This window comes from Cricetulus griseus, chromosome 5 (genome assembly GCF_003668045.3).
Source record: "Cricetulus griseus strain 17A/GY chromosome 5, alternate assembly CriGri-PICRH-1.0, whole genome shotgun sequence".
Taxonomy (NCBI): Eukaryota; Metazoa; Chordata; class Mammalia; order Rodentia; family Cricetidae; genus Cricetulus; species Cricetulus griseus.
The window spans coordinates 91,110,031-91,124,961 of record NC_048598.1 but is presented as its reverse complement, the minus strand read 5'-3'; positions in this window follow the sequence as shown (position 1 = coordinate 91,124,961).

Genomic DNA, 14,931 nt, shown 5'->3' with positions numbered 1-14,931 from the left:
CTTCAAATCTCATTCATATTCAAATCTTACCCTGAATACTGCTCCATAAGAATACAAAGCCTTTCCCACCAGAATTTGCACAATCTACATTCATTCCCCTCTTCTCTTCCATGTCCTGAGCAAACACGAGTAAAGGAATCATGACCTCTTGATCAATTAATCTTCTTAGTAATTTGTGCCTGTACCTCCTTGCCCAATCCTGACAATAGCCCTGGAGGGGCTTTGAAATAAATAAATAAATAAAAAACCATTGGTTTTCATTGGTTTCTTTGCAAATGGCCAACATAAAGGACAGTTGTGTATATCACACAATTAGAGTTTAATTATGGAATTCTCAATTGTCACTCAGAATCCAACACATTTTCACACACCATCCCCAACAATCTACTGACTTTGTAAACTGAGAACTTAATCCATTTTCCTCCCTCCTTGCCATTTGCTCCAGGACTCAGAATTGGAACCAGCCCATAGTATAAATTGCCAGGAGGGAAACAAGACTTTGATTACAGTTGTCACTTTCTCTCTTTGTTGGCTTCCACAGGGTTTGTTTTCTTATTGAGGCATTCTCCTAGGAGCCACATACCCAGCTACTGTTTACACTTGCAATTATTCATGTCATTAGCAAATTTATTTCACCTCTCATTAGAATATACTAAAATGTTCATACTGAAATAGAACAACAAAACCAATAAAACATCACACCTAATATACTCAGATAAGCTGAGACGAGCAGAGGGGATTTCACTTCAAAGGGGGCATGACGACAGAAGGTAGGCAATTCTGCCAGGCTATCATGTTGGCTTTAGTAATTGCTTTGAGGAGAGTGAGTGTGGCTCTGAAGTTGAGGCGAAGGAAAATGAAGTGAGAATTAATCATGGTGCTAAAGAAAGTAAAAGCCAAGAGGTAATTGACATTTTTTTTCAAAGGGGCTTCAGATTAACTATACCCACAGGGAGTTTGTGAAATTATAACCAGAACCTAATAGTGATAGTGACATTACTTTGAAAGATTTCATACGGCTGTCTGGAGCCCAGGAGACATGTGCTTCCAGAACTTCCAGAAACTGTGGTCCTTCAAGGGGATAAAGGACTTAATTATTTTTTGAGATGCTCATTAAACCTTTCAGCAATGTAAAAAGGTGATTTTTTTTTACTTATCTAATCTAAAAGTGCCCTATGATACATACACACATATATGTATCATATATATATATATATATATATATATATATATATATATATATTCCTGCTTTGCTAGAGACTTTGTACTGAACAAAAGATAGAAAGTTCTTTAATTGTGTTCATACAAAACCTTATATGAAAGGAAAAATGGTAGATTATTAAAATACAGTATACCATGTTTGATTGTTACCAACACACCAACACTGTGGAGAAGAAAATATAAAAGTAGATTTCACTGGAAAAGAGTTAAGAAAATATTCTTTATGAAACTGGGAGGAAAGATTGCCATGTAGAGGGAGCATAAAGGCCTGAGGAGGAAATGTGGCTGGTATGTACAAGAAAGAGATAGAAATGACTGGAAATGGAAAGAGCAAGATGAGAAACAAGAGAGGGAGATGATGGGTCTAGATCAGCCAGCTTCCTCTGGGTCTGCTGGAATGGTGGGCTTGGAATGAATGACATGGAGGGGAATGAACATTTTCTACTGAGTAGCCACTCGGTATGGTGTATATTTTAGTAGATCATTGTCTGCTTTCTTGAAATCAGACAGTAGGAGGAATAGAACTGACACATGGGTTTTGTTGATTGATTCAATGGGAGGATGTATAAAAGGATTCATAGATGGTTGCCAATTTTTAGCTTGATAAACTACCAACGTCGTTAAGTGGGGTTTCCATTTACTGAGATAAGCATCGCTCGTAGAAATGAAACACGATGAGTTTCAAGAGAAGCAACATTTTGTATCATTTCATTGGGGTAGAAATGTTTTGTGGATATACAGGAAAATGCAAAGAGTTCAGGTTACATACAACAGAGTGAATGTGGAGGGATGTAGATAAATGCATTGGAAGAGTAGCCAGGAGTACTGCTGTCAGATCAGGGCCACAATGGTCTTCTTCATACATGTTCTTAGGAGTTTTTTGTCAATTCTGGGATGTCAAAGTTGCTCTGCTTCAGCCTGAGTTCTGCATGAGACTTGGGTGTTGAATCTCCCAAAGCCACACATAAGGCTAAAGCAGACACTTTGCATCATATTTTAAAAGTTCCAAGGACCCTGGTCTGCTTTGCATCTCTGCTCTTTTGACTCTTCTTCCCTGATGCCTGGATGTGCGAATGAAGGTGACTGCTTCTTGTATACACTAGATAAGAAAAGGGTAACCTGCCCACCAGTGTTCATCACCATAATGAAAAACAAGTAGAAAGCAAACTAAAACAAAACAAAACCTCATAAGTCAAGATAGAGAAATCTTACTAAGCCCTTCCAGGTCTGGTCTCTGCCCTTCAGCTTTGGCTCCTTCCTGTGATTGCCAGCTGCCAAATACTATGCTATTCCTTTGTATAATTCATAAATTCTACAGTGACTTGAGATGTTTGGATTCAATTCCATGATGCCCTTTCACTATTTGTGTAATTGAAAAACTAATTTGTCTGAATAAGGTATTTTCTAAAAAAGAGATATATGAAAAGAACTAGAATTTAGAACCCCATCGCTATTGGCCAATTAGAGAAACAACTATCAGAGTGAGGTAGGATGCTGAGATAATATTAAATTATTTAATCCCCTTATTATTTTAGAGGAAGAAGATTGACCAGAGAGACAATGTGGCCCTTTAATAAATACACTGAGGTATCACTAAGGTTTAGCCATACATGAGAAAAAATGTGATTTTTAAATGTCAGTAGACAAAGTAGGTAGAACCCTGTAATGCTTGCTGTGTTCAAAAACAGCTAAAAACCCCTAAACTTTAAGTTGAGGCTGTGAAGAGTAATGGCTCTAGAAGTGAAGTGTTACTATTGCTGGGGAAATGAACTATATATTTTTTCTTTTCATTTTGAGTCTATGTCTGCTATTGACTTAATATGTGACTTTAGTCCAGACAACTTGTCTGCCCTATCTCATCACCTTTTGAACTAGAATAACAGCAGTAATTTCCCTTTTAAGGCAATTTTGGGGCATGGCTACTTATTATAAAGAAGACTCTGTTACTGGAGCTCTGCTTTCAGGAGTAGTTTTGGATTATAGGGCTGTGGAGTAGGCCTCACATTATCTTCATGGTTTAGGAGATGAATCTGACTTAGCTACATCACATCATCCAGGGGTTTGTTCCTTTGGAATTGTTTTGTGTGTGGCAGATAGCCATGAGGTGAAATACACTGTCTGAGAGAGCCAGGATGGCACTGAATATTACAGAATGACCTGGGGTTCGTACAGTTCTTTCAAACACCTATCACAAAGGAAACCTTCACTGTAATCTCCCTAATTTCCTCAGTGGAGAGCTTTCTACCCCTCATCCATTATCATGCAATGGCTTTCTTGTAATAATAACTGCCAAATAAATGGCAAAAGTGTACATTTTACAATCATCAATCATTGTGACTGAGTGTTTTATATGTGTCCTGTCATCAAACCAATTACACTATTATTTTACTCATTGTAGAGTAAGTAAACCAAGGCATTCAAAACAATAACTAACTGATGCAAAGTCATATGGATAGATATTAGCAGAGACTTAGGGAGAAAGCAAGTATAAAATTTCCAGGTCTTTCCTCTCTTCATCTTCATTCATCCAAAGCCATACTAATTTAGTTGGTATAATTATTAGTTCTTCCATGTATCTCTTCTTTAGTCTATATATGCTTGACCAATGTTTTCTGAACTGTACCACATGACAGGTCACTTGCTAAGTACTTTGCAGATTTTAATTCATTTAATCTCCAGCACAGTTCTGATAAGCAGGATCCCCCACTTGTCTTCATTTTAGAGATATAGAAATAAACTTAGCAATGCTACATAAATTGTTGAGGGACACAAAGCTACACCACTGTGGCAACTCCTCATAGAACAAAATTGTGCCATGTACCTTTGTACTTTTAGGTGTGTTCCTAGAGTAGATGGAGCACAAGACATCATCATTATCACAGCATCTTCATAACTCAATAGAGAATTGAGTTGAGGGATTAAATGTTACTCTCATGAAATAATTATGGGCATCAGTTTTATAATATGTTTCAGTAATTGCTACAGCATCTTGAAGAATTAACAGTTTGTTATCCAGACCATAACATTTCTAAAAGGGAAATATTTCCCTCTTCACAGAAGTGACAGATTGACCAGGACTATTTGGCCTAATGCTGATTCAACATTACCATATTATCTATCATCTAGTTAACTATTAGAGGAGTTTTCAGAAACTGAACATATTTCACAGAATGAAATAGAGAGGAAATATTATTTCAACACCTCTTATCATTTCTTTTCAAAAGCACAGACTCTCCCCCTTTCTTTTGGAAGACATTGGAACATAGGATATAAAGCTCTTGGTGGAAGGAATGTCTCAAATCTTCATCACTAAACCTTTAGTAGAAGTTGAAGCAGGCATATTGTCCAAATAATTGATAGCGTTTAAAGAATGAAAGAAAAATCTGCAGTACCCATCGGATTTAAGATATCAAACATTTGGTAAGAGCCCACTGGTCTTCTGTAAGTCTTTTGAGTTTCATATTCTTCATTGTTACATGCCATATACACAAACTTTATGTATACATTCATAGCTAGAGAGGGAATGCTAAATCTGAGTGTGCATTAGAAAGTTTTTAAATTAAGTAAGCTTGGAGTCATTTATAAACTGCGTTGTTTAAGTCACAGATGTAGTACATAACAGTATAATGTATAAGACTACAAGAAATTGATCCTGCACACACAAGATCAGATTTTGTTTTGAAACAATAAAATTGTAAGAGATGTTACAGTAATTTCCCTGAACATCAGTTGTGCTCGGCTGGCTTTACAGTGTGGAGAAAGCTGATCTAATTGTGGCTTAACAGTAGCTAATGACTGCTAAGGGCTCCATTCAATAACAAATGTTCCTTGTATTCATGCTGCAGAAATGACTGCAGGCAAAGCTTATTAGGGAATTAAAATCAGACTAACTAAGCAATAGGAACTTAACCATTGTATGATGGAAGGGTTATTTCAATGTAGAAAAATCCAGAAACCAAAAACCTGGAAGTGATGTTTGAAGGCAGGCAAAGTGAACATTTAGTACATTTAAACTGATACTTTGAGATGAATGGTGTCCATTGGGAATCTACAAAGCTCAGAAACAGGTATATTGTTAGTGAAATCAATAACAACACTCCTGGTTTAGCTTTGTCTTTAAGTACTAGATTGGACATAAGCAGAGATTTATAAAGTGTGCCTATGATTGCCCAACCACAATTTATGCACTGAATGACTCTTAAGCTTAAGCATTGATCCTATAAACACCTCCTGCATAGACACGAACACACACCCTTATAAGTGTTCTATATCTTTTTTCTTTCAGATTTTTTTATTTGAATTAGAAACAAGATTGTTTTACATGACAATCCCAGTTCCCTTCTTCCTCCCATCCTCCCCTACCACCCCCCCCAACTAAAATCCTACCTATCACATATCTTTTCTGCTCCCCCTGGATAGTGAGGCCTTCCAGAGTGTGTCATCAGAGTCTATGTGTTTTATATCTTAATGGTATTTTGAGAAGTAGGGAAGAAAGAAGGCAAGGGGCACTTTATTTATGGCCATTTTTTGTTATTTATCTGACTCCTTGTCTTGGTAAGTACACAGGTTGGCAACATTGGGCAGCTTATGAGGCTCAATATTGATATAAAGGCTAAAATATTTCTTCCTTCTAAATTCTATTTCTATGAAATAGTAATCTCTTTTGTGTAAAATTGTGGAAAAAATGAATGACAAATACAACACCCCTTTGAGTAAATGGATCAGTAACTGAAAATGTTTAAGGGAAGTCTGCAAAAGGACTTGACACTGTCTTGCTACCTTACTGGGTGACCCCTACTCAGAGGGTTGATTTAACCTGGCCATTTAGCCCAAAAGTTTTCTTTTTTCCTTGTTTTTAATTCCTGTTTTTTCTATTTTTCAAATTATAATATAATTATTTCATTCTCCCTTTCCTTTTCTCCTTCAAAATACTTATATATAACCCTCCTTGGTCTGTTTCAAATTCATGACCTCTTTTTTGTTAATTGTTATTGCATGAACATATCAGTATACATGTATGTATGTACGTGTGTATATACTCATATACATACATACATTACTAAATGTAGACTACTGAGTCTGCATAATGTTACTTGTATATATGTTTTCAGGGCCTATCATTTGGCATTGGATGACCAATCATGCTCTTCCCTGAAAAGACTATTTCTCCCACTCTCAATGTTCCTTATTTGCCTGTATTGCTTTGTGAAGGAATGAGGCTGTGTGGGCCTTTTCCTGTCTAGTTTAGTATGTCTCCTGATGTTGTCTTTGTTCACCTTAAGTTTAAGCAGTCATATCTGTAAGATTTTATAGCTTCTGAAATGATTAGAAGACAAAATCTTACAGCAGATTCCCTGATCCTCTGTGTCTTAAAACATTTTTGCCTCCTATTCCATAATGTTCCCTTACCCTTTTGGTGTGGGAGTTGTTTTCTAGATGTAGCCATCCATCAAGACTGGGATATATAACTTCATGTTTTGATTGCTTGTGGTTTTCTGTAAGTGTTTCCATGGTCTAGACACTCACATCACAAATCTAAAAAGAAAAAAATCTGTTCATACTCTCCATTGGAAGGAATGTGGCTATTTATATTATTAAAATATAAAATACTTATTATGAAACAATTGTATCATGAATTGACCTTATTCATAATTGTTTCAACTTTAAATTCCTACTAGTCTGCAAGGTATGAAAATGAACCTAGGTGGTTTGTTCTTAGACTCTAGAGAATTCCATTCATAATCTCTGAGCCTCCATCCCCCAAATAACAACAGCATCTTTCTATATTGTACATATCACACACTTTGTATCAGTGAAACATCATCAGATCCAAAGGTTTCATTATCATTGAACATCTATCTAAACACAGGCAATACTGAACTACCAATTGGCAGACTAACCTGGTGATTAAATAATAAAATTCAAAGGTGCCAAAATTTCCAAAAATTGAAAACAAAGGTATTTTAAGGTTCAAAGGAATACAGGCTTATTTCCTAATAAGAAAATTTAAGCTGGGTAGTAGGGTAGAAGCATATCCTTTAATCCCAGCACTTGTGAGGCAGAGGCAGGCAGATCTCTTTGAGTTTGAATCCAGCCTAGTATACAGAGCAAGCTATAGTGAGAAACCCTGTCTTGAAAATTAAATAAAAGAAAGGAATAGAGGAAGGAAGCAAGGAAGGAAGGAAGGAAGGAAGGAAGGAAGGAAAAATTTAAATTTGTGTTTAATTTTCTTTTTTTTATTTGAATTAGAAACAAGATTGTTTTACATGTCAATCCCAGTTCCCACTCCCTTCCCTCCTCCCCTATCACCCCCCAACTAAAATCCTACCTATCACATATTTTTCTGCTCCCCAGGGAGGGTGGAGCCTTCCATAGAGGGTCATAAGAGTCTATCATACCCTTTGGGGGTAGGGATTAGGCCCACCCCTGTGTGTCTTGGCTCAGGGAGTATCACTGTATGTAGATTGGGCTCCCAAAGTCCACACCTATCTAGGGATAAGTACTAAACTGGGGAGGTCCTGTAGAATTCCGAGGTCTCCTCACTGAAACCCACATTCCTGGGATCTGGATCAGTCCCATGCTGGTATCCCAGTTATCAGTCTGGGAACAAAGAGCTCCCTGTTGTTCAGGTGAGCTCTTTCTGTGGGTTTCACCAGCCTGATCTGAAACCCTTTTTCCATCACTCGTTCTTCTCTGCAACTGGATTCTAGTTCAGTTCAGTGATTAGTTGTGGGTGTCTGCTTCTACTTCCACCAGCTAATGGATGAAGGCCATAGGATGGCATATAAGACAGTCATCAATCTCATTATCAGGGGAGGCAATTTAAGGTAGCCTCTCCTCTGTTGCTTAGATTGTTAGCTGGTGTCATCTTTGTAGATCTCCAGACCCTTCCCTAGTGCCTGATTTCTCTGTAAACCTAAAATGTCTCCCTCTATTATGGTATCTCCTTTCTTGTTTTCTTCTATTCTTCCCCTGACTCAAACTTTGTGCCCCCTCATGTCCTCCTCACCCCTCTTCTTCTCCCCTTCTCATTCTCCTAGCTCCATCTCCCCTCCTCCCTTGCTCCCAGTTTGCTCAGGGGATCTTGTCCCTTTCCCCTTCTCCAGGGGACCATGTATGTCTCTCTTAGGGTCCTCCTTGTTTACTAGCATCTCTGGCAGTGTGGATTATAGGCTGGTAATCCCTTACTCTATTTCTAAAATCCTCATATGAGTGAGTACATACCACATTTGTTCTTTTTGTGATTGGGTTACCTGGCTCAAAATGGTTTCTTCTAGTTCCATCCAGTGTTTAATTTTCTTGGCTTCAATTTACAACTCAGTCTTTAAATTTTGAATATAGGATATACCACCAATTAATCATCTCAATTAATGAGGCCCTTGAATCTTACTACGATATTCTTGCACATTCAGGCAATGTTCTAGCTCCTTTTGCAATTGCATGATTATCAGTTCCAAGAGCAGGATGCTGTGTATCAATCTACCTTCTCTTCTTTCTCTATTTGTTATGCTCAGTGTCCTAATTATCTCGATAGTCATGTCAGACCTCCTTCAAAAGTGTTCTCACACACGTTGTTTTTAGTAAATGAGGGTTTTCACTGCAAAATATTCCTTTAACATCACTCTAAATAATCTAAAATTATGCTTTATTCAAAAATCTAAATTTATCAGATAGAATCTAAGTTTGATGTAGCCAGTTTGAATATGAAACAGTCATAGCTATTTCAAACATTTTATTTATGGATAAATAAGTAAATTGTAGCTGTTTAAATGGCCCTTATTACAGATAATGTATGGGTAGGTGGCAATGGAAGTACAGAGAAAGAGCCCTTTAACAGTGAGGAGCACTGAGGGAAAGCAGAGGGAAACCTCTCTGCAAAGGGTGAACAGAGGGAAAGTGCTCTGAAAGGAGTCACCAATGGGAAGCCACCTTCATCCCTTTATCCTGGGAAACAGATGCACTAACATCAGGGATCTGATAAAAAAAAATGGAAATTTATTTCTCTCAGTTCTGGACGTGAAGGAAGATTTGAGATCAAGGGATTCACAGGTCATTCTGGTAAGGTCCTTCGTCACCCACAGGTGGCTCCTTCTCACTGAACTTTCATACAATTAGTAGTGTAAAGTGGTTCTCTGGGACCTTTTCAATAAGGGCTTCGGCATGCTAAACTAACCAAGTCCCAAAGCCCCACTCTGTAATGATAAGTCTTTCTGCCAAGCAGCTCCAGCCCCACCTCCATGTGTGCACCCGAAATAACACAGAGACTTATATTAGGTACAAAGCTGCTGGCCAATGACCAAGACTTCTTATTTGCTAGTTCTGTCTTAAGTATCACCCATAACTATCAATCTATATGTTTTATAAGACTTGTTGAGGATGGCAAGTGTCCTGTCTTCCTGGTGATCACATGGCAACTCATCCTTACTACTTTTCCCAGAATCCTCTTTGACTCCTAGCCCCACCTATCTTGCTTTCCTATTGGCCAACAGCGCTTTATTCATCAACCAATAAGATAAACATATACACAGAAGGACCGCCCCCATCACCACTCCCCATCTTTTTAGCAACCTCAGATTTGTGATGAAGCCTCAACCTATGAATCTCATGAGGGGATATAAGCAATCAAACTGTAAGAAAAGATGAAGGGTCAGGAGAAGAAGGCTTAAAAATACACAGGAAGCAAGCAAACCATGATCAAGATGTGGAACTGGTACTAGCCCTCTGGCTTTTGCATACCTTGGAATCAACCTGACCTGTCAACTTCTCTGTACCACTCACTCAAAATTGCAAGTGCTGGGAACTTCAGAGCTGAAAGTCTTGTTAATTTCCAATAACACACTTCTCCGTCTGGAGTATGGAAATTTGGCTGACTGGCTTCAAGTTTTAGCATGGGTAGCCAACTGTGAAAAGTGAGTCTTGGGAATCCCTGGTTCCAAAAGACTACATAGAATAATGAACGCCCCCCCACCCCCCGCAAAAAAAGGAGAACGAGACAGTATTAGCAAATGGTAGTTCCACAGCTGAGTAGTCAAAAAAAGAAGAAAAAAAAAAAGACTGATGCCTGCTTATATGCTCTAAGGCATTGTTTATACCAGAGAGAAGAACTAAAAGGAGGATGTTCCTGAAAGTGTGGCATTTGAGCAGAGCTGGTTAGAATCTACAAGCTGGTAAAGAAGAGTGTTTCATAGAGAAAATATACTCCCTACTCAGAGACCTAAGTACAGCACCAAGAGGACAAGAGGAAGTGCACTACCTGTGGTTACATTGTAGTCGGTCTATGACACAGTTAGCAGACAGCAGGATGGAGAATAAGAAGAAACAAAGTATCAGAAAAAAAGTGTAGATGTGCTATTTTGGTAATGTGAAATCAATGAAGAATTTTAAGCAAAGGCTTGCAGGATTAGATTTATGATACAGGAAGACTACTCTGGCCTAAGTCAAAAGAGGAGGCTGAATTACAGTGGCGCCAAGAAATACAATGTTTTTTTATAAGCTGTGGGGAAATTTTATAAATGGCAACTTCATGTGCACTTTAGAGTTAATATCCAACCTCCTCACCAATTTGATGTGAAAAGCTCCTAAAATTAATATCCATATGATTTGTCTTAGTGCTATAATTTTATTTCTCATGCTGTATTTGTTTTCTATCAGTGAACTAAACACTTGGTTTAAGCAATACACACTTGCTGTCTAATAGTTCAATAGGTTGGAAGTCCCAGCTGAGTCTCATAGTCCATAGGGAAAAAGCAACTGTCTGTGTTGTTTCCTTTCCTGGCTCCCGGAAGGCTGCCTGCATCCTTTGCCTCATTGTTGTCTGTTTTCAGCGATATATGATGGAGTTTGTCTCATATTTCATGGTCTGCATCTGTATCTGTCATTGCATTTGTTGTTCTCCTTCTGAACTACTTTAGTTACCCTTGTGATTACACTGGGGTTGCTCAATAGTCTAGGGTAATCTTTTTGTTGTTGTTGATGTTCTAAAATCATCTGATTAATAATTAATTACATCTCTAACACTGAATCCTCTTTGCCAACAAAGTAATTTTCTGGGACTAACATCTGGACACCTTTTAAACTAGAACCCAAATCATCATTGACATAGCAACTCAGAATTTCTGGTACAAAGCCTCACAATGTTTTTTAAAATAATTACTTGTTTCTCTCTCTCTCTCTCTCTCTCTCTCTCTCTCTCTCTCTCTCTCTGTGTGTGTGTGTGTGTGTGTGTGTGTGTGTGTGTGTGTACATGTGAGTGCAGGTACTCACAGAAACCAGAGATGTCATATCTACTATATTGGAAGTTACAGACAGGTGGATGTTACTATGGGGAACTGAATTTGGGTCCAGTGGAAGAGCAGTGCAGGCTCCTAAACTCTGAGCCATCTCTCCAGCCCCAGAACTGTGAACCAACTTTCCCTGTTGAGCTCACAAGCTGCACTAATTCACAATGCTAGTGTTCCTGCTTTTGTTTCCAGGTGTGATTTTGTAATGCAAACATGCATAATCCCCCTTGCCTGGGTATAGAAATAGGCACAAAACGGTGACATCACAATGCCCTTTCATCATCATGGAGCATCTGCTAGCTGTGCCTATTAAAAGAAAGCTCTGTTTGTGAAACCATTTAATTTTTAGATGAGATTTGAAGTATCCTTAGTTATAGCTTCTAGTTTGCTGTTTTATTTTTGTTAATGTTCTTTTGTTTTGTTTTCCGGTAGAAAAAACAATGTTCAAAAAAACAACAGTTAGAGCTGAAAGATGATCATGACACTCAAACCCAAGTCTGCTACACCCACCATGTCCACTACCAGGACAGGTCTACTATGCAAAGTACTGCTGGATTATATACCGACTTTCTCCTATGTGGAGCCCCTTCCCTGCCAATGCCCCTACCGGAATGCCTCACTTTTGGAGGTGAACAGGTTGATTCCAGCTCCAGTCATGGCCTTTGCCATTTGGATGAGAGGGAGGCAGGGTGGGAAAGGAGGAGGGGGAGCCTCTTAGAGACACAGAAAGCTATAGTGCCCTCTCTCAGTGATCCTGCTGTTTTGCTTTTGTTAGAAATCACCAGCAGCCTGGCAGTATCAACTGCAATCTGCAGTCACAATCAGATCACACTCTTGTCTCCGGGGATGCTGAAAGGGATGAGGTCTTCAGAAAGTTATAAATATAACACTTTACACACCGACCTGAATACCCAGGGAGAAACCCCCTGCAATTAGCAACAGGACCATGTACTGATTAGATACAATGCTTTCAAAGAGTTTGAAACATGTGTTATCTGAAGTCTATCTCTCATCCTCTACCCTTCCTGAAGTCCTTTCTATAACAAAAGACTCCTGCAAGCCAGGTGATTCTCAATGGCCCCACTTTACAACTATGCCTGCAAAGTATTTTACAAGTTTCCAATTCTACTTCCACAGTTTTATTCAGTTTCCACAATATCCCTGAGGCAGGAAAGATGATTTGAAGATCTTTTCAGAGATGAGGACATTTAGTCCCATCTCTACATGGTCGGTGAGTAGCAAGGCCAAGAGCAAAACTGAAACTCCGGGTTCCCAGTTTGATTCTGATTTCTCTCTGTCACATACTTCCCAGTGCCAGCTACTCACCACGTCCTTTCACTCACCAGAAGGAGCTTGAAGGCACTCATAGGGCAATACACTGAAGGGGAAGAATATATGATCTATGGAACTTTGGGAAGACATTTTTATAGGTTCTATATTGTGTGTGTAGAGGGTCAGGGGACACATTTAGGTTAACTAGGGTTGTTTGCATTTGCATGTGTAGTAAGTTATTAAATGGACCATGAGCATCTTTTCAGTGGTTACACCACTGAAGGAAATGAAAACCCATGACATAGCAACCTTAGTAGTCCTTCAGGAAGAGGCAGGGTTTGATGAGCTGCTTCCCATCCATGACGAAATGTCAATGAGCCCAACCTTGTGCTGGTTTTATACAGGTAACCACAGCTGCAATGAGCTCTCAAGGGCAATGCTCACAACATGTCCAGAAAACCCCTTTTCATGGCAGACCTCACTATCCTTCTGCTCTTACATTCTTGTCCCCTTTTCTGTGATGTTCCCTGAACCTTGGAGGGGGTGACTTAGAGCTGAGCACTCCAACATTACCAGCTGTGAGTCTGCAGGATAACATTGATCTGCAGCAACAGGTCTTTTATTTCATTTAGTTTTCAACCCAGTAGTAAAGCTGAGGAACCAGCATTGGATCTAACCAAGCCTCCTGAATGTGGGTGTCTGTTGGGAGGTCTGGGCAGTCTATGTTGCTTCTTGTGATGGAACCAGTATTTAACCCCAGTGCACAAGTGAGCTTTGGGAGCCCATTCCCTAGAGGGATACTTTCTCAGCCTACTCACTCAGGGGAGAGCCTAGGTTCTGTCCCAAATGATATGACAGATTTTGATCCCTATGGGAGGCTTTACTCTTCCTGGGGAGTAGATGGGGGATGGGATGGGGGCATGAGAGGATGGGAGGGAGAGGAACTGGGATTGGTATGTAATATAATATTATATATATATATATATATATATATATATATATATATGTCACATGCTGGTTATGAGTACAATGGGACTTCAATTAATAGAAAGTATGGCATGGGGCAAGGGCCCTGGAGCATAGTTTTCACTCCTAACCACAATCTTCATATTTTCAGGTTCATAGAGTTGTTGTGAATGGCAAAATATGAAAACAGGTTTGTTTTAGCTTGTTTTTATTTTAATTTGGGGAACACCTTTAAGAAGGCTCTGGAAGAATAAATGGGTTTATTTTTTTAATTCATTTAAAATAAACAGCTGTTGTGATGTTCTGGTGACCTTTGCATTCTCAGGAATCTCCTCTGTAGATCCATCTTCCTAATGTTAGATGCAAGACTGAGCCTCTACCCACATCCTCCCAGAGCTCTCGCCTGCAGCCGGAGTTTGAACTCCTTACCCCAAATCTTATTTCAGATGCCCATTCTTCCTCTGTACTTATCCTTCATAGGATACTCAAGCCATATCCTTCTCTTCATACATGTGCATTCTTCAAGAGGAGGAAGACACTTTGTATGTAACACAGTGACCTACAGAGATTGTAAATGTGTCTTAGGAAAAAGCTTTGGTGTGTTTGTCATGGAAAAATCCCTAGTGTATTCTGCTGCAACAGAATGACTGTGTGCATGTACATCTGTGCCTACTTTTCTTCTTCTAGACATATGTGAAGATTATCATTTGTCACCTCTACTTGAAAGTGGATAGAATCAATTCTATATATGGTGTTATAAGTAAAATTGCCATCGGGGATATTTGTCATTTTCATACCAACATGTTCAATGATTGACACAAGACCTGTAGATATGCTTTTTCCCTGTATCCCAACACTGCTAAAATTCAGCATCACTCCTAAAATGAAGATGGTGGGGAGGTAAGTGTTTTGCTTAGGTGTGATTAACAGTATGAGTGAGAAGTAGGCATTTGTTTCTTTAGCCAATGCAATGTTGTAATTGGTTACATTGGATGATAATTCAGTTAGTTTTGAGTGATACCCCAGACAAAGGGTTGTTATTTAATAGATGATAACTTTCACTCTTTCATCTGTTTCTCATCATCCCCTTGCTATTTCCCTTTATCCTCTCAGCTTCCATGTTCTCTCTACTCATGATAAAATATGCACTGTTTCCATGCTTCTTTCCAAATGGCAGCCATGTGGTCTAAAA